Below are 23268 nucleotides of genomic sequence, written 5' to 3'. Positions count from 1 at the left end.
TATATATATATATATGTATATATATATATATATATATATAAAGCTGTTTAACCAAGACCTCACAATAGAAGTAAAGAATTTTTAAAACTTTTCCATAACACAATATATCAAAATTTGCAGTAGCTAACTTGGAGTTTAGAGCCTTTGGCTGATTTTTTTTTTTGGTTTGGTTTGGTTTTCAAGATGGGGTTTCTCTGTGTAGTTTTGTCTGTCCTGGAACTCATTCTGTAGACCAGACTGGTCTTGGACTCAGAGGTCCGCCTGCTTCTGCCTCCAGAGTGCTGGGATTAAAGCCCTGTGTCACCCCAGCCCAGCCAATGGTGTCTCCTTAAACCCCCGTGATCTGAAAGAGGAAAAGCTGAAGAGATGGCACTCATGCATCTCTCTCAAGAAAATCCTGACTTCAACAATGCAACAGAGAAGACAAATTAGTAAACGCGAACATTTTTTTTAAATTAAACAAATGTACCGCAGAAAAACTTCAATGAAAGCAAAGTTGATTTTTGAGGTAGTTAATAATTCTGTAACCCACTGGGTGGTAGACTGCTAGTACTATTATTATTATTATTATTATTATTATTATTATTATTATTATTATTATTATTATTATCATACAGACAAAATAGAAAGGAAAGCCTTGTTGGTGCTGGGAATGGAAAAAGGAACACGGCACAGAAATATCAGGAATTTTGATATACTTCTAGCTAGTGAGAGAGTAGTGCAGGTGACATGGATAAATACCTTGGAAACTAAGTACCTGACACAGGAAATAATAGAAAATAGAGTAGTCTCCAGGATAGCTTTGAGAATTGGAGGATATTGTGTGTAAAGCACCAGGCTTGAGATTTGCCTTTTGTTGGCTCCTGATAAGTAGCTGTTCATGTCACTGGATCAATATAGAGAAGGCAGTGTAGCTCCAGGAATCCCCAAGTTCTAGTCAGCATTAACTGTCAATTTGTCCCAGCCTAGAGTCATCTGAGAGGCAAGAGTCCCCTGAGGAATTATCTGTAGGCATGTGTACGAGGGATGGCCTTGATTGATAATTGATTTAAGTGGTCAGCACACAATGGGCAGTAACATTCTCTGGGCAAATGGTCTGGGAATAAGAAGCTGAACTTGAGCATGAGCATGCCAGCTCACACAGAAAGCTACCAGCAGCATGGTCCCTGCCTCCAGGTTCCTGCCTTGAGCTCCCATCCTGTCTTCCCTTAATGATGAACTATGAACTATGTTCCTGCCGCCCTACCCCAAAATCACCCTTTCCTTCACTAAGCTGATTTGATCATGGTGTTTATCACACCAATAGAATGACAAGGGTGCGCCATAAGGAAACGACAATCCTACATGATCAAAGCCACTGGGGTCTTTTTGTAAGTTCCCAGGTGTGATTGCCATGTGAAATTCAAAGGATGAGACAGAGTTCCTGGCACAGGCTAGACCTCTGGAAGAACCAGCTTACCACAGGCAAAACATTCACCATGTTCCTTGTCCTTGAGAATGTCACACCAACGTGAAGATACATTGGACACCACAGCACCAGTTGTCCGATAACAGCTGGAATGAATGTATAAGAAGGCTACATAACATCATGTTAGAAGCCCAGCATGAAAACTTGCCAACTTTGCCCTATAATATTTTTATCAAGTAATAGATACACAGCTACCATTCTTTGTGCTTGACCTCACTAATTTTTGTGATGTTTCACAGGCAACTTTTCTTGAGTTTAAAATCTGTGAAATGGGGCTGAAGGACTATCAGTGGGGAACTCTTATCTGGCATGAGCAATGCCCAGGGAGTTCTACCAGCAGCACAACAATGGCATTCTGAATAAAAGTCGAGTAACTTTTACACTAATATACTTTACAATTATAATTATTTTTCATTAAAGAAATATAAATAGCCACAATTTTTAAATGGGACCAGAATATGAAATAATAGAGAAAATGTAAAATAGACAACAATAGAATCAAGATTTTTAAAATATTTGATTGACTTGTCTTCCCATTGCCACCTTTCCTGCCACCCCGCCCCATTCTGCTTTAAGCCTTCACAGCCCTAGGATTCTCCTCACTTCCCTTTGTGATTTACAATCTCCTCACTTAAGACCTCCCTCTCTCGAACCTCTCATGGTTCTTTCCTTGCTCCCTGGGCTCTATGAACACTCACTCCAACTTAAACACACACCTTTAAACACTTAAAGTTAGCATTCAACCGTGAGAGAGAATATATTGCTTTTGCTTTCTGGACCTATATAACCTTACTCGGTATGACACTTTCCAGCTCCACAGATTTTCCAAACAAATTTCATAATTTCACTTCTGTTTCGTGATGTGTTCTGCTGTGTATATCCAGCACATCTTGTGATCCAGTCACCAGTTAACTGACATCTGGGATGCTTCCATTTCCTTACTGTTGTGAAGTGTGGGTAGCCTCCTGTCGTATGAGTCCTCTGGGTATATCCCCAGTAGTGGTATAACTGGGTCATACGGCAGTTCTCTTTTTTTAGGTTTTTTGAGAAACCCTGACACTGTAGCAGTTGACATTCCCTCCAACAGTGAACTAGGACTGTTCTGCACATTCTTGCTACTATTCTTTGTCACTTGTCTTCTTGATGATAGCTCTTCTGACTGGGATAGAAATGAGATCTCAGAGTAATTTGAATTTGCATTCCCTATTGGGTTAAAAATGTAGAGCCCATTTTATAGTGTTTATTGGACATTTGCTTCTTTTCCTTTGAGAACTCTGTTCATTTGCACTGGTTATTCTTTTCTAGATGTTTAGTTTCTTGAGTCCTTTGTGTCTTCTAGACATCAATCCTCTTTTATCTGACCAAAGCTTTACAGCTAGTAAGGGACAGGGACAGTTCTCCTGCTCTCAGGACCCTGTGATGGCCAACATTCACCTGCCTCTGGTGGTGAGGGCAAAAGGGAGAGGAAGGGATCTCTCCCTTGTCAGGGCCACTGCACAGCAGACAAGAGGCAGGGCCAGCTCTTCCCATACTCATACTCTAAGGACCATCTCACCCACAAATCCCACATCCAGGACCAGCTCTACTGTGCTATCTAGGTGGGGTGCAGGGCCTGCTCTCCCGAGTGCTACAGTAGTGAGGGACAGGGCCTGCTCTCCCACTCTGATGACCTGGGAGTGCGGGTAGCTCTTCTGCCTGATGTAGGTGGCAAAGGATTGGGAGGCATCTGTCCCTTGCCCATGTCATTGCATGGTAGACGAGTGGCAGGGCCAATGCTCACACCCTCGGGGCCAGCTCATCTGTACCACCACCAGGGTCAGCTCTACTGTGCTGCACAGGCAAGGTGCAGGGTCCGTTCTCCCAGGTACCGCAGCTGGTGAAGGGCAGGGTCAGCTCTTCTGATCTTGTGTCTCTAGGGCCATCTCTTCCATGATGCCAGGATAAGGGGTAGGGCCACTTCTGCACAGTCCTCAGATATCAACATGTCCCCAGGTGGCAGTTCAGATCAGGGAAGTCCATCTGGTCTTCAGTGGTAACAAACCCCTGCTCAGGGCTGCAGGGCCACCAACTCGGATGTGGCCCTCAGTGGCAGCACAGGCTGGGACTTGACCATGGTGGCATCACTGGCTACGTAACATCAGCTGTTCCTCACTAAACTTGAGTCTCCAATTCTACCTCTCTTGATTGTGCACACATCTTTCTGTTTCTCTTTCTCTTCTGTTTCTCCACCATTTATTTGCTCCTCTTAGTGGTGCCCAGGGTCCCTTAGTGGTGAGCAGGGTTCATCTCAAAACATGGTCTGCCCATGCAGCCCTGTGTGGCAATGGATGGGTATCCATCTCAGGCTAGCTCCCTATCTAAGCCACATGATACCACTCTGGTAGTTGCCTCACGCTTGCTCCCTCCTCGATGGCCATGTCTCAAATCCAAGGTGGGGTTCATATAATCTCTGGCTTGCTTCCTGTCCTGGGAGCTCATCTGGGCCTGCCTAGCACTGGTCCAGTGGTCATCTCAGGCTTACTCCTCCCCTGGCCCTCTTGAGTAGCCATCTGTCTTGAGTCTAAGGTGGGGTTCTTCTGGTCTCTGGCTTGCATCAAGTCCTAGGAGCTCATCTGGGCCTGCCTGGCACTGGAATGGTGGTTATCTCAGACTTACTCCCTGTCCAGGCCCCCTGGAGCCAGACAGAGGGTGGTTTTAGGCTTGTTTTGTTTCTCATGGAATGTTAAACCACTAATCATAGGTGAGAGCACTGAGCATACACGTAGCCTACCTCCTCTCTGCCACCTACAGCTGTACATGTGACACAGCAGCTAACTCCAAAACACCTCTAGGGCAGGGTCTATTCTTTTTAAAAATCAATGAAGTAATGTTATCAATGGCTCTTATAATTTAAAAGGTTTTTTTTTTAAAATGGGCTGGTGAGATGCCCCAGCAAGTAATGGTGCTTGCTTCCAAGGCTGATAACCTGAACTTGATTCTTGGGAGGCACACGACACACTGGAAGGGAAGAACTGACTCCTCCTGAAAACTGTCCTGCGACCTGCACACATTTGCCACGGTGCACATGCATTCTATCTTAAACACACAAAGTAAGTCACTTCAATAAAAAAAACTTTAAGATAAAAATGAAGAGAAAAGCCAATGAGATTGTGTGTGTGTGTGTGTATGTGTGTGTGTGTGTGTGTGTGTGTGTGTGTGTGTGTCTGATTTGAATGTACTTGATTTTGGATAATTTAATTTCTGGAGCTTTGTTTCCTCCTACATAAATTTGTGTGCACATATGTGCGCATGCATGTGTGTATACATGTATATATGTAAATATGTATGTGTGATAAGTACATGAATAAACTGATATAAAGCGATTTCTTTAAAGACCCTTGTAACTAGCCCAGAAGTAAATAACAGAGAATCAGCAGGGTTTGAGGTGGGTGTGGATGACACTGAATGAACTGGTGGGCATGGAGGCTAGAGAAACCTCTACTCATGTCAACTTGAGCACATGTCCAGCCAGTGGCCCCTTGGATCTGTCAAATGTCTTGGATTTTTTGGTTTGTCCTGCAGTGATGGCTTCCAGGCAGCTGAATCACCGTAGCTGGCATAGCAGCCGATTCTAGCAGCTCACCTTATCTGTCACGCAGCTCACTGAGATAACTACACTGTCAGGTCTAGGATGCCGCCTAGAAGATGCGCTCCAGTGAAATTTGCCAAAGCTCGGCTGTCACTTGGAAATGACAGGTGCTGTGAGAGAAGAACGTCGTGTTCAGATGTCTGCTTGTGCTGTTTAAGTTTTCGGTTCTTGAGTGGAAAGAAAATTTAGAGGCTTTCTGAGATCTTTATGACTCCTGGGGACTGTTAAAGTAACGTTTGTTTGTCTTTTTCTTTTTTTTTTTTTCCCTAATATGATCAGGTACCTGGTTACCACATTGAAAAAGGTAACTAATGAATGCTTCACTCCTTCTTTAAATGAGGAAAAAGAATACCCTTGGCAGGGAAGGGAGAGGCAAAGATTAAAACAGAGTCTGAAGGAACACCCATTTAGAGCCTGCCCCACATGTGGCCCATACATATACAGCCACCCAATTAGACAAGATGGATGAAGCAAAGAAGTGCAGACCGACAGGAGCCGGATGTAGATCGCTCCTGAGAGACACAGCCAGAATACAGCAAATACAGAGGCGAATGCCAGCAGCAAACCACTGAACTGAGAATAGGACCCCCATTGAAGGAATCAGAGAAAGAACTGGAAGAGCTTGAAGGGGCTCGAGACCCCAAAAGTACAACAATGCCAAGCAACCAGAGCTTCCAGGGACTAAGCCACTACCTAAAGACTATACATGGACTGACCCTGGACTCTGACCTCATAGGTAGCAATGAATATCCTAGTAAGATCACCAGTGGAAGGGGAAGCCCTGGGTCCTGCTAAGACTGAACCCCCAGTGAACTAGTCTATGGGGGGAGGGCGGCAATGGGGGGAGGGTTGGGAGGGGAACACCCATAAGGAAGGGGAGGGGGGAGGGGGATGTTTGCCCGGAAACCGGGAAAGGGAATAACACTCGAAATGTATATAAGAAATACTCAAGTTAATAAAAAAAAATGGATGAAAAAAAAATAAACCTCAAAAAAATAAAAAAAGAAAAAAAAGAAAAAGGTAACTAATACATGGCCTCGTTAGGGTTTTATGGCTTACAGAGACACCATGACCAAGGAAACCCTTACTTTAAAAAAATGGGGGGGGGGGGGCGGCGCTGGCTGGCTTCCAGTTTGAGAGGCTCAGTCCATTATCATCATGGTGGGAAGCATGGCAGTGTGCAGGTAGACATGGTGCTAGGGAAGGACCTGAGAGTTCTACGTCTTGATCTGAGGGTAGCCAGAAAGAGACTGTCCTCTGTAGGCAGCCAGAAGGAGACTAGAATTCCACAGTATGTGTAGCTTAAGCATAGGAGATCTCAAAGCCCATTCCCCACAATGACACAATGATACACTTCCTCCAACAAGGCCACACCTCCTCATAGTGCCATTCCCCATGGGCCAACATCTAAACACATGGGTCTATGGCCAAACCTGTTCAAACCACCACCTACAGGTACCATTACCCAACTAAAGTTTCCACACATGCCATTTTCTCTTTTGTCCTGCAAGTGCCATGCACTTGTCTATGTGCTAATGCAGGTAGAGGCCACAAACAGCTTAGAGTAAAGGGAAATTTATGTGAAGAATTACTTCCCTCTGATGATTCAAGAGTGACTGGATACTATAGAAATTGTGCACAATACCTTAGAGATAAGGGAAACTGAGGCTAGTGTTCAGCTATGCTGGAAGAGGTGACCCAGTGGGTTTCAAAGAAGTCCCTGGTTTGCCTGGTCTGTAGTGACTAGGCAACTGTAAAACAGCATCTAAGTCCTACCAAAACTAACATGCCCCAAAATGCTACTGGCAGGTTTTTAGGCTATGTTGCATGTACTAGTGTGTGGGAATCTAAGTGTGCGTGTAGCCTTCCTCAGAGTAGTGTTATTAGAAAAGAAAATGTGACAGTATCACAATGTTAGTATGACTCAAATGCTATATAGCCAGCACAGACATGAAATACCACATCAATGTTATTACTGTTTGTTTGAGATTCTTATTTAACTGGGAATTTGTTTGATTCTTCCCCATCTGACATCTTGGTCTGGGGTACAGGCAGAGCACAGGTAGGCCAGGATGGGTGTCCAGCAAGCAAAGAGACCAAGACAGTGGGAGCGCTAGTAATAGAAGGAGATTTCAAACCCATGGTATCAACATAGAAGGGGTTCTGGGAAGCGTGTGTATGTGTGTGTGTGTGTGTATGTATGTGTGTGTGTATGTATGTGTGTGTGTATGTATGTGTGTGTATGTATGTGTGTGTGTATGTGTATGTGTGTGTATGTGTGTGTGTATCTGTGTGTATGTATGTGTGTATGTGTGTGTATGTGTGTATGTGTGTGTATGTGTGTGTATGTGTATGTGTGTGTGTGTATGTGTGTGTATGTGTATGTGTGTGTGTATGTGTGTGTATGTGTGTATGTGTGTGTGTGTGTGTATGTGTGTGTGTATGTGTGTGTGTATGTGTGTGTATGTGTGTGTGTATGTGTGTGTATGTGTGTGTGTGTGTGTGTGTGTGTGTGTGTGTGTGTGTGTGTCTGCTCATCCTCATACCCATGAGCCCGTTGGATATAGCAGGAGAACTTCTGCGTGGTCCCTGCAGCACCTCTACTCAGAAAGCTGAAGCTGTGCTCACTGTTTGGACAAACACTTAGGAGAATTGCTTCCATCGTTCCAGAGTGCTCATTGAACAGCAGATTGGAACAAGAAATAATAAGTTATTTACCACCAAATGAAGCCTTTTCCTCTCCTGACCACCCATGGAAATATGTTTTATCCACCTCTTCTACGAAGTCCCTCTCCTGTGACATGAAATAACACGGGTGTGATGCTGCATTTTTTTTTTTGCAGGAGAAAATGACGTACTTATCTTGGGTATGTGTGCAGGGTCGTGGAATCTCTTCATTTCTTTACACAATCCCCTCGGTATTTTTTTTCTTCGAGCATTTGGAAAGAAAGAATGTAAGAAGTGAACTTAGGGGACTCTCCTGAGCTGTTCCGTACCACACCACACAAGCTCTGCTCCTCACTTTAGTGGTGGGAGGGGCCATTGCTCGCCAGCTGTGAAGGAGTGCTAATAACAGCCTTGCAGTGGTCTCGCTTCCGTAGTTTTGGCTGGGATATCAGAGCTGTCAACTAGAAAGCTCAGTTGAGTGTAGCCCAATCCTTTCTTGATGGTTTCAACCTAAAGGATGGGTCTAACCAGGGCCACAGTCTTCTAACAGGAGAATTGGAAATAGAATTCAAAGTTAGGAAAAGTAGTCACCAGAACCTATGACAAGGACAGTTTAGTCTGATATTTGCCCTTGTAGCAACAGTGAGCCCATATTTTAGAAGCAAGCGATGCCCACTTCCTCCACCTTGTAGAAGAGTTTATGGAAACTCTATTCAGAAATTGTATTTTGTTGAGGAGCAAAATATTTCTCACTTTGTAATTCTCCCTTTATATCACTTAACAAAATTTAAGTTTTATTGACTTGAAAGCATACGACTTACAGGTTAGTTTGGGGAAAATATATTTCTCCAAAGCAAAAACAATTCCTTCTGGAGACTGGAGAATAGATTCTTACATCTTGACTAAAAATTTTTATTTAAAAATAAAAGTTCTATAACACTTTAGACCAAGTGGGGACCTTGTGAAAACAAATACAGAATTTACTCATTTTGTAGTTTCTGTAAGCTATTGATTTATATCAGATCCCTCTGAAGCATTTCTTGTAACTCACATGTTTTAAGTAATGAAGCTCCCTTTATAGTTTGGTGATGTTATATTTAATCTAAAACCTCTAAAATATGATGGTTGCAATGTCCTCATTTATATCATTTCCTATAATATAAAATGATAAATCATTTATACCTGCTTTTATTCAAAGTCTTCCTAATCAAGCATCTTGTAGGCATCATTAACACATGGTGTGCCTTGTGTACCACAAGAATTCATTTCTAAGGGGGGGGGGTGGATGTAGAAAAGTCAGAGACCAAGGCACCAGTAGATTTGGTATCTATCAGGGACCCACCTCATAGAAGGCCTGGGTGTCTACACAGGGTACTAGAAGGGATTTTCTTTTTGAGGACACAATCCTATTCACACGTGACATGTGACCTCCATCTACACCAGAGCATGCACCCATCACAGTCCCCTGAGCACATACCTGAGAACACTCACCATGACAGTGTGTTAGGAACTGGTTCAAGTTCTCTCTTGTTGGTGGCTGATTCCTGAAGAATTCCTCCCATTCTTTGCATTGACTGCCAAAAGGGAGGGGACGAAAGGATTGTAGTTTATAGTGTAGGTATCTGGGAGGTGTGTGACAGGGAGCTCAGGGCAGAACAGCAGTAAGAGGAAGCAGGACACCAGCAGCTGTGGGAAGAGCAGGGAGCAGGACAGATTCCCAACTTTCTTATCATTGCCTGACCTGGCACATTTAATATGTGTCCATTTTCTTTCATAACACAAACTCACAGGTTCTCATTCTCCTCCGTGTACTCTCCTCCTCTCCATCCCCCCCCCCCCATCCTTGGTTCTCAATTCCTTTCACATCTTAAGAACAGAACATTCCGTACTTCAAACTTTTGAGTTTTCCAGGCTGAATGAAGATTTGGGGGCTCCCTGGTTATGCACTGAGTTTTCTGCTGGGTCTGGTCAATCAGCATGAATAATGAAGAATTTAATTTTAGAACTGGAGTATTCCTCATGATGGTATATGATTATTTTGCCATGAGACTATAAAGTGTATGCTGTGATCTCTCAGTAGCTTTTCTACAGAAACTGACTAAATGTCTCCAGATGTTATAAGGCAGAGCTCTCACTTCCCTCATGAGACTTACACCCTAATAAAGAAGCCAATGTTCAGCCAGGAATAAAATGACTTTTAAGGATGGTTACAGAAAACTATTTCACATGGATTCACATTTCCCAGCCTTCCCTGCATGCCTCTGCCTCTGTCTCTTATAACAGAGGTCTCACGATAGCTCCCTAAGAAGACTTTTCTCATCCAATCCCCATTTTTGCAGAGGAAACTAAGGCACAGGAAGCTAAAAGTGTTGCTCTGAGACTTGCAGCTGCTAAGTGGTGGGGGCTCAAATGAGGAGGTTTGACACGGGGAAGCTTTCTCAAGTCTAGGACTAGCTAGAGATGCCTTCCGTATTTATGATTCTCTTCCGACCTACAGTTTCACCTCCCTCTACCACCCTTTCCTTCCCATCTAATCCTTTCATTAGGTTTATTGGTAGAACTGAGAAAAACATAGAACAGTGGGTGAGAATAGGCATGTCTAGTGCTAGCACATATAGGGAGATATATGGGTCAGGCTATGCCATCAAGGTTCAGGCAGACCTCAGTAGACCAGTAAATTCCCAGAAGGCACATCCTGAGATGATAGATTAGGTGCTGAAACCCATTCCTTAAGTTGATAGGCTGTGTCCTGTCTCACTGCTGGGGCGCCAGGGGCACCACCGCAGGATGCTCAGGGGAGGCAAAACCCAGTCTGTAATGGGGGTGCTCGGTCCATGTTTCCCCAGGTGGGAAATAATGGAGTCTTGAATGATTGCTGTGATTCCCAGTTTCCTGGCTACCCAGGTGCCGCTGGCTGGCAGACCGTTGGGAGTTGAGAATGGGGGTCCCCCAATATGGGCTTCCCCTCCAGTTGTTCACATGCCAGGTAGGAAGGGGAAGACAGAGCCCCCAACAGAGATGGAACCCTCTTTGGTTCCAGGTGAGTGCAAAAGTACAAAGGAGCTGGGAGAGGGGCCTTCTCCAGGAGACGTAGGCTCAGCTCTTTACAGGAAGTCCCCCTCCCCACAGAGATCCTTCATGAAGAGATGGTCCTTGCATGTGCAAAGTGCTTTATTTGTTGGTGGGTGTAAATGCATACACCTTACTCTGGGTGAACCAAGGATTAAATACCCTTGCAGGAAGGAATGGCCAGGAAGGGAAGCACATTGGCTGAACACTCGGGGTCTATCTTGATACCTCATTAGCATGGAGAACCCCAGGTTTTTGTGCTACCTGACTGATTGCCATGATCTTTTCAGTGGAGTGTCATGGTTACCTGTTCCAGAGCAGGCAGAGTTAGGTAGGGAGTGGCCCCATTCCTACCATTCTCTGTTCTAAGATTTATGGGGTTTGGACTCAACTGTCTGGTGGCATGGTCCACTTGCCCCATTGTCTTAGGGTTTCTATTCCTGCACAAACATCATGACCAAGAAGCACGTTGGGGAGGAAAGGGTTTATTCAGCTTACACTTCCACATTGCTGCTCATCATCAAAGGAAGTCAGGACTGGAACTCAAGCAGGTCAGGAAACAAGTAGCAGGAGTTGATGCAGAAGCCATGGAGGGATGTTTCTTACTGGCTTGCTTCCCCTGGCTTGCTCAGTTTGCTTTCTTATAGAACCCAGGACTAGCAGTCCAGGCATAGCACCACCCACAATGGGTTTGGCCCTCCCCATTGATCATTTATTGAGAAAATGCCTTACAGCTGGATCTTATGGAGGCATTTCCTCAAGGGAGTCTCCTTTCTCTGCGATAGCTCCAGCTTGTGTCAAGTTGACACACAAAAAACCAGCCAGCACACCCATATTAAGTCATTGTTTTCTGCCCCGCCGACTGTCTCCCCAGTGAGCAGCTTTAGTTCCCCTGTCCCCACAGTGAGTTGGTTCTCACTGACATCTGGGACTGCCTCTGCACATTGTTCTCATCTCATATTTTAGTTTTTACCCATGACAACGTCACAGAGTGTTTCAATATCCCTGTCTTTGCCCTGTCATGCACATATACATATATACACACTCGTGCACAGGCACATGCACACGTACACACACACACACACACATGCACACATTTAATAGGATGTCAGAAATAATGGCCACCAGGTGGGTTGGTAAGAAGACTGGGAAAAAAGTCAACAAGAACTTAAGGCCGTTTCTTCCTTCTCTTTCTGTGAGTTCTGTGAGAAGTTGCTAAAGGAATGAATTCCTATTTCCTTTGCAGTGGAGCACAACATTCCTGACAGAAGAATACTGTTGAAACTATTGGTTCTCGGAGGAAGGAACAATTAAAATGTCAACATTTATTTAAGTCATGTTAGTAAGTACTGTCTAACCGTCTGATGTTTCCTTTTGTTATGAAGTTTGGCTTAGAATGGAGCCATACTTCCCACATGCAAAGGATTGTTCTCCTATCTTACTTTCTTTACAGTGCCCGGGCCTTTGCTGCTTACTAGTTCTACTCTGTTCTTAATGGAGGTCACAAGTGATTTCCTAGGCCCTAGGCAGACATGAGATGCTCACATCCATTTATTCAATTTGTCTGAGGTGTCTTTTCATGTCTATTGCCCTAAAACATGGCCATCTTCCTGCTACCCTCTCAACCTAATGAGTGAAGCCTGGTGTTTCTCATTTTCTTTCCTTGCATCCCTCTGTTCTTCCTCTCCCTCCTATTGTTTCTTATTTTCTTTTGACCTTTTGTTAAGGATATTGAGTATCTTTTGATTCATTTGTTTCAAGCATCTTCACTTGTAAGAGTCTCTATAGTTATAAGAAAAGTTGGTCATGTGACTATGATCCTGAATCAAGCAGAGTCCTGACTTGGCAGTCAAGACCTTGAGTCCAGGGCTGAGGATGTAGCTCAGTACCCAATGCTTGCTTACCTCATGCAAGGCTATGGATTAGATCCCCAGAGTGCTGTAAAAGAGAAAGTAAAAGTAGGGGATTGAAGAATTTATCTCTATGGCATCAGGCAAGTCATATTCTTCCCCTGGGACTCATTTCCTTGTGCTTGTCTTAGATATAAAACTGGAGGAGAATGGGCTAATTTTTTTCCATCCAAATACTAACCAGACCTAACCTTGTTCAATTTCTAAAACCAGATTGGTCATGCTCAGGGTGGTACAGCTATACATAACAATGAGCAAGTTCTCTGTAATTTTTGGTATCATTTTTTATTATCAAACATCATGTGAATACATTGACTTTAGACACTCATGACAGTTTGCTTGATTGAATGGCATTGACATTGAACATGCATTTAAATATTAAAATCTAGTGAATTTCCCTTCTAGGAAATATGACAGCATCTGCAGTGTTACATTTCTGACCATCATTCTCCTCGGCAAAATTAAATTCACCTACTGAATTACATAGGTATAAAAATCCTTCCATTTGTAAATAATATTTAAACTTTTTATCAGTTCCTAGAAGAATTTCCTTTGGTTAGAACAAAATAGTCTTCTTTTACCATCAATCTTTGGTACAAACACAGATTTATTTGCTCCCAGCTTTTTAGGGTTTTGTTTTTACCATTAAAAATCATGTTAAATAATTCTCATGTTATCATTTTGGCTTGTTCAATTCACTCCAACAGCTTCTGGGATCTTCATTGGTGGCTTATGAGGTGTGAGGTCTATTCTATTTTCTTATCAGCTCTCAGTGGGCTTTTAAACTTTTTAATTCAATTTTTAGAGATTTTTCTTTATTTTATAGTTTCTTCCATTCTAGCTTTGGTTCTCTCTAGAACACCAGGACTGGATTATAGACAGCAATAGTGGCTTTTCTGGTTACTTTAACTAAAGCCCTGCTAAGAAACAATTTAAAGAAGTAGAAATGTCTTTGAAATTATAGTTCCGGAGACACTCTACCACAGCAGGGAAGTACAGCTTTGGGAACAGGTAGCCATCTTGTCTCATTACCTCATCAGACAGGAAGTGAAACAGCAAGTCAACAGGAAGTAGGAGAGGTTAGAAAAGTTCAAAGCCAGTCTCTAGTGATCCACTTCCTCCAGCAAGACTCCGACTCTTAAAGGTTCTACCAACTTCCAACCCAAGGCCACCAGCTGAGGGCCAAGTGTTCACACACATGATCCTCTGGGAGACATTTTAATCACATTAACCATCTATGTCAAACTCTGCCATTTTATACTTTGTGCTTCAGTCACCATGTTTATAAATTCCCTGCTTTGGAGGACGTTTATTTTCCTTCCCTTGAGACTTCCCTTGAGGTATTAACTGACCCAGGTAACTCTGTTATGCATGAACTTTCCAATAAATCTTAATCTCTCCATGTCCTGTGTTGTTAATTATTATGCTATTAGAACTTTCAGATCCTCAATTGTTTCCAGTGCTGCCAATCAAATAACTTATTGCTTCAGTTGAATTCCTAAAACTTAATCATGAGCACACTTTTAATTCCCAATAGTCAGGAGGCAAAGGCAAGTGGATCTCTGTGAATCCCAGGCCGGTCAAGAGCTGCATAGAGAGACCCTATCTCAAAAACAAAAACAAGATAAAAAAAATGTTTAATCGTTTCACTGTGTTTGTTGCTGCAAAAGAACATTTGTGATTCCTAACCAAGATGAAAGAAAGATTTATTTTGCTTTCAGTTACATAGATTTAAAATCCAGAGTCTTGGTCTTTTGTCCTCAAGCCTGTGGCTTCTCATCTCATGGTGTCCCAGGAGGTGAAAAGAGGCCAGACCCCTACAATTCCTTTTGAGTGCACATCACAGTGTCCTAATGTCCTACTAAGCCTCACTTCTTGGAGGTTGCATCCACTCCTAGTAGCAACACAGAGTAGTAGCTAACCTTTAACGTGGGAGTCTCAGATCATATTCAAAATGCCTTATTCTTAGATTATTCTTTATTATTTTAAAAACGCCCTTTTTAACGCTCCAATGAATACTTGTATTTTCCATTCAATCTGACCAATGGTAGCCATGTGACTCTTCTCCCTGGTGTGAGCCTATAAACTGTTAAGTGTCATGTGTAATATAAGCACAGGAATCACTCTCAGACTCTTGGGATGGAGCCTCTAGAGGTGGCCCTACTGGATAATAAATGGCAAAGTACAGGTCAGAAGTGTTTCTTGGTCTCCTCTCCCTAGCTTGGTGGCTGAGACGGTAGCTACACGGATTCGTGGAAGGGAAGCCACATCCCAAGCATGGGTTCTTGCTTCTGGACCTTATCATCATCTTACCCAATGGTGAGCCACTACAGTAAATATTTCAGCTCACCAGTTTTGAGTTTAGGATTGTTGTATGCTCAAGGATAATTAGGGGATGTTATTAAGAAAATTTTATTTTCTGATCAGAGTGAATTGTTCTTTTTACTCAGAATTTTTACTTTTAAGCCAGTAGCTTCTAAAAATCACCACTCCTATGGGTGACCTAATTGACAGATTATGAAATAATAATCAAAGCATGATTTTCTGCAGGAGCTAGAATATCCCAGTGGTCAGAAAAACATGTCAGGTGGAGGAGACAGTGCCTAAAAATTGCCCTTGTGAGTCCAAACTAGAAGACAAACTTTTATGAGTCACTTTAAAAATTCCTCATCATAGGCGAATGCCAGCAGCAAACCACTGAACTGAGAACAGGACCCCCGTTGAAGGAATCAGAGAAAGAACTGGAAAGCTTGAAGGGGCTCGAGACCCCATATGAACAACAATGCCAAGCAACCAGAGCTTCCAGGGACTAAGCCACTACCTAAAGACTATACATGGACTGACCCTGGACTCTGACCTCATAGGTAGCAATGAATATCCTAGTAAGATCACCAGTGGAAGGGGAAGCCCTGGGTCCTGCTAAGACTGAACCCCCAGTGAACGTGATTGTTGGGAGGAGGGCGGTAATGGGGGGAGGATGGGGAGGGGAACACCCATAAAGGAGGGGAGGGGGAGGGGTTAGGGGGATGTTGGCCCGTAAACCAGGAAAGGGAATAACACTCGAAATGTAAATAAGAAATACTCAAGTTAATAAAAAAAAATTCCTCATCATAGTTTCAGAATATTTGAATAGATGTTGGAACTGCGGTGAGCTCTTCAGTTTCGCTATGTGTGCATGTGTATGTATGTACATGTAGGTATGTAATACATGTGTGAGTATGTGCACATTCATGTGTAAGATTGTATATACATACATGTATACATACACATAGTACACATATGCATGTACATATATGTGTGTGTTTGTGTACATATGTGTGTATGATATATGTACCATGGTATGAGTGTGGAGGTCAGAGATAAACGTTGGATATTGGGGCTCATGCTTCACCTTGTTTGAAGCACAATGTCCTGTTAGCCGCTGCATATGTCAGTTAGGTTTACCCACAGCTTCCAGGGAGTCTCCTGTCTGTTTCCCATCTTACCACGGGAGCACTGACATTGCAGGTGAGAGACAGTGTCAGGGTTGTGGGGCAGATGCTTCAACCACTGAGTCACCTCCCCAGCCCAGGATTCTCCCTTTCCCCAGCTGGAGTTTTGACTGATACTTTTAAAGTCTCCTCTCCCTTACTGAATTGTTTGAGAGTGAAGATGTTTCATTATACTTTTCAATGCTCCCCTTTAGCCTTCAAGCCAATGACTTCTAAACGCTGTGAGATATTGAACTAGGTAATACCAATGAAGCTTATAAGAACAGGCTGACTGTGATCCTTTTCTGAGGAGAAGATGGATTAGATAAGATAGATTCTGCCACATACTCTCAGGAAACTCTGAAAGCCTTTCCACAAATCCATAATGACTGATGTCACTCCCGTTGATACATGTTTGAGGCTCATTAGTAACTGGTTCAAAAGCTAGCGGCAGACATGTTTTTGTATTGCTGTTTGGGACCCCTCTATATGTATAACCAATTTTTTCAAAGCCTACTTTTAATGATGGTTCTTAAACATGTTAACTGGTTCTTAAACACTGTTAAGTGGGAAAGAAAGGATACGGGGGAAGTGAACCTTTTAAAAAAGGGTCTTTGGAGCAGCTCCCATCTATGTTGTCTGGAAATCGGCAGTTCAGTTCACAGGTTAGCAGAGAAAGGCAGCTCCATCCACTTGGAAACATACCAGCAGTCCAGTTGGGTAGAATAGGGATTGCAAGCATGACTCAGTAGTGGTGGCATGACCTAGCACAGACAGCCAGGCCTCCGCCACGACACAAGTCATCAAGAGGGACCAAGGAGGAACACCAGGAAAAGTTCTCGGTCGTGCCTCTCTCAGCGAAGCAAAGATCAGTGAAGATCAAAGACCAACAAGCATTGCAAGCCTAGCTCTGTAAGCAAGCCTCGCTCCCTCTCCACCACTGTCCACTGAGCCCTTTCAATATTCTCTCTAAACATCACATGTCCTCCACGGGTCTCGCTTCAGCACGTGTGTCTGTCTCAGCTGACATCACTCTCCCAATCAGCCCAAGTTCGTGGAGGTGGCAAGAAGCTGCAGCAGACCACCAAGTTCTTTGGTGCCTTTCTCTATATGGAGTCCCAACACATGCAGACCAGCTATGCAATGTAAGGCAGACCAATACATGTGTGTCCTAAGCAAAGAATCCTCATCACATGTCCTATCATGAGCTTGCTTTAGCAGAACATCATTTCTCCTGTATCTGCTTCAGTGAAACATTTCTTCCAGAGTCTGCCTTAGTCTTTCACCTGTGTCTGCTTCAATGAAATGTTACTTCACGTGTTTGCCCCATCCAACACAACTGACTTTCCAAAGAACCTGTAAGTCTTCACTTCATATATGAGAAAATACATATTTAGGAACAAGAGAATGGTGGACAGAGAATTTTGACTATGATTATAGAAACATCAGAGATATGAGGTCTCTCTCTCTCTCTCTCTCTCTCTCTCTCACACACACACACACACACACACACACACACACACACACACTTTCTCATCCTTGGTTGGGATTGATTGACACTGGGTGACTTTGTTCTGAGGCTTAGACTACACTTTGTGGAATATTTAGCAATCTATTTATTGAATGTTAATAATACTTCTTTGAGGTTTGCAATCCAGGAAGTATCCTCAGACATTGCAACATGTCCACCACAGATGTTTAACAAACGAGAAATAATATTACATATTGCTTGATCCCCACTTTCTTATGAGTGCCTCTAGTCCAGGACAGAAGTATGAATCAGTCATGTCTTTTTTGGTCTCAGCCTTCTCATGGTTTTCTTAGTACAGTGATGAGGACTCCTCCTTTCTTATCTCTCTCAGAATGAACCATGTCCTGGTTATTGTAAAGAGTGTGCTGCTCTGGTCTGTTCTCTATGCTGAAATTCTGACACTTCAGGTAATGGTTTTAGAAGACAGCATTTTTAGGAAGTTATTGGATCGTGCACATGAAGCTGTTTAAAATAAGATTAGTGACCCTAGATAAAGTTATACATTACTCTAGTCTCTGCACTCAGAAAGCTAAGGCAAGAGGATTGTGAATTTGAAGCCAGCATTGGTTACACAGTGAGGCCTTGTCAGACAGAGACAGATACAGAGAGACAGACCTAGGAGCAGCTCTCCGCATCTTCCACTCTGAGAAGACAAAGTAAGGACATCTGTGAAAGTAAAGGCAGACCCTTGGCCCATCATGAATCAATCGATGGCTGGATCTTGAGCCCCTCAGCCTCTGGCACTATAAAAAAGAAAACTTGGTGTTTATAACTGTCCAGTTTAGAGTGCTTTCTTGAGGCAGCCTGGGTGATCTGAGAGCACTTTAGCAAGACTGACTTGCAATCAGTCAGGTTATACCTTTTGTCTTGACTTTTATCCAAAACAGAAGTCTGATATAGACTGTTTAGTAAACATTTGCCAAAGAAAAGTCACTTTCTTTGTAACATAATAATTTTACAATGTCTGTATCTACAGACCCGGTGGGCTCCAAATGCAAACTACTTAGGCTAAATTGCAAAGGAAGTTGTTGCAAGTAGCCATATGTAGCAACATGTAAGGGGCCTGGGGTGAATCAAAGAGCAGAGTTTCCATGAATCTTGCAGATTAGACATTTTGTTTCTAGAGGTTTAGTGAGCTGGGGCTTCAGCAAACCTAAGCAAAATTAGAACCTAATAAAGAGAACACAGATTTAACAGCCAAGATTTAAACGCTGTGTGAGGGGCAGACGATACCTCAGAGTTCAAATTGTTCCTAGACAGGAGAAGAAGGATTTGGCTAGAGCTAGGTAGAATCTGGGCCAGGCCCCAAAGGTGCCTTTGTTCTCTTGCAGAGGAAAGGAATGTCCTTTCTTCAGTGCCCGCCATTTTATTGCTGTTGAAAAATTCCGGCCAGTTAATTACATCCCCTAAAAGGCCCACTGAAGTCTTTGCCCTCTCTGCCACAGAATGTCACCTTAGGTGAGAATAGTGCTGTTGCAGATATAAGTAGTTTAAACGAGGCGCCTATGGAAGGGCTGGTCCTTCATCAATCGTGACTGGTGTCCTAATAAGAAAACAAGGCCAGGGGGCTGGGGATTTAGCTCAGTGGTAGAGCGCTTGCCTAGAAAGCGCAAGGCCCTGGGTTCGGTCCCCAGCTCCAAAAAAAAGAACCAAAAAAAAAAAAAAAAGAAAGAAAGAAAACAAGGCCAGGAAGAAGAAAACACAGGAAAAGAAAGACAGACTGAGGTGCTGCAGCCAAAAACCAGGAGTGCCCAGAAGCCAGGCTGAGGTAAGATTCTTACAGGGGTCAGAGGAAGCTTGGCTCTCCTCAAAGCCTTGAGTTTGAACTTCTCTCAGGTAGCTTGAGTTGGTTTGGTTTAGTCTGTTCTGATCTAGTCTGATCTACTCTGGTCTGGTCTGGTCTGGTTTGACAATGCTGAGAAACAAACAGCCCAGGGCCTCTTGTATGCCAGGCAAGTATTCTACCACTACACTCATGCCCAGCCCTAGTTTGGACTACCAACTCCCCGATGTGAGACATTCAGTTGTTTTAAGCCCCTGTGACACTCTGGCATAGAAGCCCTATGCCATCTCTAAGGACAAACACCATTGCTCTCTGTGTCCCCTTCAGGTAGACGCAGGTCCCTTCACAGTTGTCATGGATGATGACCTCCTGTTCTGATATTCAAATTCTGCTCTACCTGGTGGCCCCTCCCCTGGGAATTACCAGTCTTCCCCAGCTGTTCTTATGCTGCCGGGATGGCTAAACGCTAAGGACCACACGGGCATTGCTTCCAGAATGAAAAAGGAAAGAACAAAGCTTGTCCGCTCTCAGAGAAATCCTGCTTGGGTATCCGTCCCTATGCCCACAGATCCTTCTCTGCAGCTTCTCTTTTCAACCTTGCCTCACGGAGACAAGAGGCATAGTTTGTGTTTTTCCCTGTGTAAAGCCAGGTTCATGTGTCAATCAGCATCTGTGGCCATCAAAATGTCTGCTCCCAGACAGCACTCAGACACAGCATTTTTTTTTTAATTTGGGATGCCAAAGACTGGATTTAGCATGCTTTCTACCTACGTACGTTCTCCAATCTTCTCTCCTTTCAAAACTCCCAGCAGTATCCTAATGCGTGCAGTGTTATACATCCTTGGTAATCACAATCCTTACAAGGATGTGGTCTCTTCATTACTTCTGAGTACCTAAAGACAGACTAGCTTAGTTCATTAGCTACATACACAAATGCCTGCTCTTTTGAGAGAACTGACTTTAATACACTTACAGCAGCCTTGCGTCAGAATAAACTAACGCTGTAAATGAGTTTGGGATGGCAACACTTCAAGACATGACAGCGGGTTGTACCACATTCTTTTTTTTTTTTTTTTTAATTTTTTATTAACTTGAGTATTTCTTATATACATTTCGAGTGTTATTCCCTTTCCCGGTTTCCGGGCAAACATCCCCCTCCCCCCTCCCCTTCCTTATGGGTGTTCCCCTCCCAACCCTCCCCCCATTGCCGCCCTCCCCCCATAGACTAGTTCACTGGGGGTTCAGTCTTAGCAGGACCCAGGGCTTCCCCTTCCACTGGTGCTCTTACTAGGATATTCATTGCTACCTATGGGGTCAGAGTCCAGGGTCAGTCCATGTATAGTCTTTAGGTAGTGGCTTAGTCCCTGGAAGCTCTGGTTGCTTGGCATTGTTGTACTTTTGGGGTCTCGAGCACCTTCAAGCTCTTCCAGTTCTTTCTCTGATTCCTTCAACAGGGGACCTATTCTCAGTTCAGTGGTTTGCTGCTGGCATTCGCCTCTGTATTTGCTGTATTCTGGCTGTGTCTCTCAGGAGTGATCTACATCCGGCTCCTGTCGGTCTGCACTTCTTTGCTTCATCCATCTTGTCTAATTGGGTGGCTGTATATGTATGGGCCACATGTGGGGCAGGCTCTGAATGGGTGTTCCTTCAGTCTCTGTTTTAATCTTTGCCTCTCCCTTCCCTGCCAAGGGTATTCTTTTTCCTCATTTAAAGAAGGAGTGAAGCATTCACATTTTGATCATCCGTCTTGAGTTTCGTTTGTTCTAGGGATCTAGGGTAATTCAAGCATTTGGGCTAATAGCCACTTATCAATGAGTGCATACCATGTATGTCTTTCTGTGATTGGGTTAGCTCACTCAGGATGATATTTTCCAGTTCCAAACATTTGCCTACGAATTTCATAAACTCGTTGTTTTTGATAGCTGAGTAATATTCCATTGTGTAGATGTACCACATTTTCTGTATCCATTCCTCTGTTGAAGGGCATCTGGGTTCTTTCCAGCTTCTGGCTATTATAAATAAGGCTGCGATGAACATAGTGGAGCACGTGTCTCTTTTATAAGTTGAGGCATCTTTTGGGTATATGCCCAAGAGAGGTATAGCTGGATCCTCAGGCAGTTCAATGTCCAATTTTCTGAGGAACCTCCAGACTGATTTCCAGAATGGTTGTACCAGTCTGCAATCCCACCAACAATGGAGGAGTGTTCCTCTTTCTCCACATCCTCGCCAGCATCTGCTGTCACCTGAGTTTTTGATCTTAGCCATTCTCACTGGTGTGAGGTGAAATGTCAGGGTTGTTTTGATTTGCATTTCCCTTATGACTAAAGATGTTGAACATTTCTTTAGGTGTTTCTCAGCCATTCGGCATTCCTCAGCTGTGAATTCTTTGTTTAGCTCTGAACCCCATTTTTTAATAGGGTTATTTGTTTCCCTGCGGTCTAACTTCTTGAGTTCTTTGTATATTTTGGATATAAGGCCTCTATCTGTTGTAGGATTGGTAAAGATCTTTTCCCAATCTGTTGGTTGCCGTTTTGTCCTAACCACAGTGTCCTTTGCCTTACAGAAGCTTTGCAGTTTTATGAGATCCCATTTGTCGATTCTTGATCTTAGAGCATAAGCCATTGGTGTTTTGTTCAGGAAATTTTTTCCAGTGCCCATGTGTTCCAGATGCTTCCCTAGTTTTTCTTCTATTAGTTTGAGTGTGTCTGGTTTGATGTGGAGGTCCTTGATCCACTTGGACTTAAGCTTTGTACAGGGTGATAAGCATGGATCGATCTGCATTCTTCTACATGTTGCCCTCCAGTTGAACCAGCACCATTTGCTGAAAATGCTATCTTTTTTCCATTGGATGGTTTTGGCTCCTTTGTCAAAAATCAAGTGACCATAGGTGTGTGGGTTCATTTCTGGGTCTTCAATTCTATTCCATTGGTCTATCTGTCTGTCTCTGTACCAATACCATGCAGTTTTTATCACTATTGCTCTGTAATACTGCTTGAGTTCAGGGATAGTGATTCCCCCTGAAGTCCTTTTATTGTTGAGGATAGCTTTAGCTATCCTGGGTTTTTTGTTATTCCAGATGAATTTGCAAATTGTTCTGTCTAACTCTTTGAAGAATTGGATTGGTATTTTGATGGGGATTGCATTGAATCTGTAGATTGCTTTTGGTAAAATGGCCATTTTTACTATATTAATCCTGCCAATCCATGAGCATGGGAGATCTTTCCATTTTCTGAGGTCTTCTTCAATTTCTTTCCTCAGTGTCTTGAAGTTCTTATTGTACAGATCTTTTACTTGCTTGGTTAAAGTCACACCGAGGTACTTTATATTATTTGGGTCTATTATGAAGGGTGTCGTTTCCCTAATTTCTTTCTCGGCTTGTTTCTCTTTTGTATAGAGGAAGGCAACTGATTTATTTGAGTTAATTTTATACCCAGCCACTTTGCTGAAGTTGTTTATCAGCTTTAGTAGTTCTCTGGTGGAACTTTTGGGATCACTTAAATATACTATCATGTCATCTGCAAATAGTGATATTTTGACCTCTTCTTTTGCGATCTGTATCCCCTTGATCTCCTTTTGTTGTCTGATTGCTCTGGCTAGAACTTCAAGAACTATATTGAATAAGTAGGGAGAGAGTGGGCAGCCTTGTCTAGTCCCTGATTTTAGTGGGATTGCTTCAAGTTTCTCTCCATTTAGTTTAATGTTAGCAACTGGTTTGCTGTATATGGCTTTTACTATGTTTAGG

General features: G+C 43.2%; 1 protein-coding gene and 1 pseudogene across 4 annotated transcripts in view; one reads left to right on the top strand and one right to left on the bottom strand.

The window, feature by feature from the left end:
* The window catches only part of Pld5 (phospholipase D family, member 5), a 338384-nt gene that overhangs the window by 234175 nt on the left and 80941 nt on the right, over positions 1 to 23268 (top strand). The gene's annotated exons all lie outside the window — the stretch shown is intronic.
* On the bottom strand, positions 4187 to 4305 carry LOC120096415 (small nucleolar RNA SNORA17; annotated as a pseudogene).

Source organism: Rattus norvegicus, chromosome 13, assembly GCF_036323735.1.
Source record: "Rattus norvegicus strain BN/NHsdMcwi chromosome 13, GRCr8, whole genome shotgun sequence".
NCBI lineage: Eukaryota > Metazoa > Chordata > Mammalia > Rodentia > Muridae > Rattus > Rattus norvegicus.
The sequence above is the reverse complement of the archived record's forward strand: the minus strand, read 5'-3'. Positions and strand labels throughout refer to the sequence as shown.